Below are 3,322 nucleotides of genomic sequence, written 5' to 3' on the forward strand. Positions count from 1 at the left end.
CATATAGCATCCTTACCCTATGACCTAAATGTATCCACACCCACTAATGAACTCATCACAGTGTCAACTATGTGTTCTCAATGTCCCATAACTTTAGATAAAAGAACCTTTGTAGTAGACCTGATATGTCTACCCTTATCCCAACTAGATATCATCTTAGGGATGGACTGGTTGTCTAAAAATCATGTTCTTCTGAACTGCTTTAAAAAAACAATAATCTTTAGTGACCCAAAAGACCCCATTGAATCGTGTTATGAAACCAAAAGCACCACTACCAATCAAATGAAGGAACTCTTGAAGGATGACGCTCAAGTATTTATGCTACTGGCATCATTGGAAAAGAAGGGTGGAGAAGAGATTCAGAATCTACATGTGGTTAGAGATTTCTCCGAAGTCTTCGCAAATGATATTCATTGCTTACCCCCGGTAAGGGAGATAATGTTTGTTACTGATCTGGTTCTTGGAACTGGACCGATCTCTATAGTTCCCTATAGGATGGCACCGTTGGAGTTAACAGAGTTGAAGAAGCAATTGGAAGACTTGCTACAAAAATAGTTTGTCAGACCTAGTGTTTCACAATGGGGTACTCCGATGTTATTCGTGAAGAAGAAGGATGGTAGTATGCGGTTGTGTATTGACTATCGACAGTTGAACAAGGTCACCATCAAGAACAAGTACCCATTTCCAAGAATTAATGACTTGATGGATCAATTGAGGGGATCTACCATGTTTTCAAAGATGGATCTTAGATCTGGGTACCACCAAATACGCGTGAAGTTTAGAGGATATTCCGAAAACTACTTTTCGGACGCGAAATGGTCATTATGAATATCACATGATGCCATTTGGTGTAACCAATGCTCCTATAGTGTTCATGGATTACATGAATCAGATTTTTCATCCATACCTCAACACATTTCTAGTTGTATTTATCGATGATATCCTGATTTATTGGAAAGATCGGTAGGAACATACGAAGCATTTGAGAATAGTGTTGTCGGTGTTAAAGGACAACCAACTCTATTCCAAACTTTCGAAATGCGAATTTTGGTTAGAATCGGTGAATTTTCTAAGGCATGCGATATCAAACGGAGGAATTGTCGTCGACCCTAGTAAAGTGGGAACGACGATGAAATGAAATTCTCCAAAATCCGTAACAGAAAATCAGAAGCTTCCTCGGTTTAGCAGGATACTATTGGAAGTTCATTGAAGGATTTTTGAAGTTGGTGTTGCCACTGACTACGTTAACAAGGAAAGAAAAGGCTTTCGTCTGGACGGCGAAGTGTGAGGAAAACTTTCAAGAATTGAAGAAAATATTGACTATAGCACTTGTGTTGATTCTACCAAATCATAAGGAGAATTACAACATGTATTGTGACGCGTCTAAATATGGTCTAGGTTGCGAGTTGATGCAACAAAAAAAGTGGTAGCTTATGCTTCAAGACAACTAAAGACATATGAGCAGAATTATCCGACGCACGACTTGGAGTTGGCTATGACCGTATTAGCTCTCAAAGTATGGAGGCGTCATCTTTATGGTATAAGATTTGAAGCCTTCAGTGATCACAAAAGTTTGAAATATTTGTTTGATCAAAAGGAGTTGAACAGGAGACAGAGAAGGTGGATTCACACCAAGTACAACATCCTAGGATAGGGTTCTAACATACGATGGAATGCCCTTGGCAAGTTCTAGACTCCCTATAAGGTGTTCATATTGCAACTCTCTCCAATAGAGAAAACCAAATATTATGATATTAGAAACAGGAGACCAACTTGAGTGGCTAACTCATAATAAGAGGTAACAATATGAGTGGTCCACATCATCAACACTTAGAAGCAACAAAGACTTTGATCAGTGAGGCTAGTGTCCCTTCTATTCAAAAAGGTATCACTAATATACGGGTGTAGGGCATATGTGTGTGCCTAAAATGCGTACATGATATATCACCCAATAACGAAAATAATGCATATATAAAACATGCACTTAATATTCATAACATATAATTCATACATACACCATATAATTATTAATTAAGCATGCAACTCATTTTAATAACATACAATTAATAATTAAGCATGCAATTCATATTTATAACATACAATTAATAGTTAAGCCTGTAATTCATATTGATATCATAACATGCGATTAATAATTAAGAATGCAATTTTCATGTTGTTGGCAATTAACTAATTAACCAAATAGAAAAAAATAATAGTAATAAACAAACAGTCACGCATTTAATTGATTATGGGCTAGATTGTCTCAAAAAAGTCTCCAGCAGAGTTACCATCTGTCGCGCCCCAATTTTTGGCTGCACGACTTTATTTAGAGTCGCCACTACATTTTACAGTTAAGAATGTAGAAAAATATTTTAAGCCCAATTAACTAGGGCTTTTGGATTCTTGATATTCAGGTTCGGGAGTCGGTTACAAGGTAGGGAAGGTATTAGCACCCTACCCGCTCGCCTTAGGCGGTATCCTTCACTAAAATATATAACTTTATTATTATTATTATTTTTTATTATTAAATTATCTAGTTAATTAATTAATGGTTAAAATTAACAAATTTATTAATTTTTATTATTGTGTCTGACAAGATTGACATTGGTCCTACGTGTTCCTATTAAGGGAATCAAGGCTTACGTAGTTCTTTAGTACAAAAACTTTTGTTGGTTGAGTTTTTTAATTAAGGAAAGAAGTAGCGCAGCGCGACCTTCCGAATGATGGGTGGAGGGAAAGAAGCCCCAGAGCGACCGTCCCTCCATCCTTTATGTGGTTGGCAGTTTTTATTTTTTGTAAAAATATTGATTTGAGTGTTCATTTATTAGATGATATGTGTGATGTCGATTCAATAGTGAGAAGCGCGAGATCACGATGCTTCGAACGGACTCAATCGCACGCGATCAAAACACAAGTGAGAAAGCAACTTTTTACTTTGTGGAAGATTTTTCTCTCTCACACACAGAGCTTTTTTCAGTGATTCTTTTGTGTAGAAATTATTTTTTCTTTTTAGTGTTTTTTGTAAGATGATATTTTGAGGAACCCCTTACTCTTTGGCATATGCTACTATTTATAGTCTAAGTATATTAACATATACAAATCTTTTTATTTAATTTCTTTGAGAGAATAAAGGTTGAATCCGATTTGTTTTTATTAATTGAAATTCAAATTCTGATTCTCGTCGTTATGGTTTGGAGGAAGTTAAAGAAAAAAGTCATATTTTCATTTAATTCATATCCAAAAAAATAAGGTTTCTCTTGATTATGACATTTAATACAAAAAATTCGAATTTAAAATTATTTAAAAATTAAAATTCCAAATT

Source organism: Lupinus angustifolius, chromosome LG11 (assembly GCF_001865875.1).
Source record: "Lupinus angustifolius cultivar Tanjil chromosome LG11, LupAngTanjil_v1.0, whole genome shotgun sequence".
Lineage (NCBI taxonomy): Eukaryota > Viridiplantae > Streptophyta > Magnoliopsida > Fabales > Fabaceae > Lupinus > Lupinus angustifolius.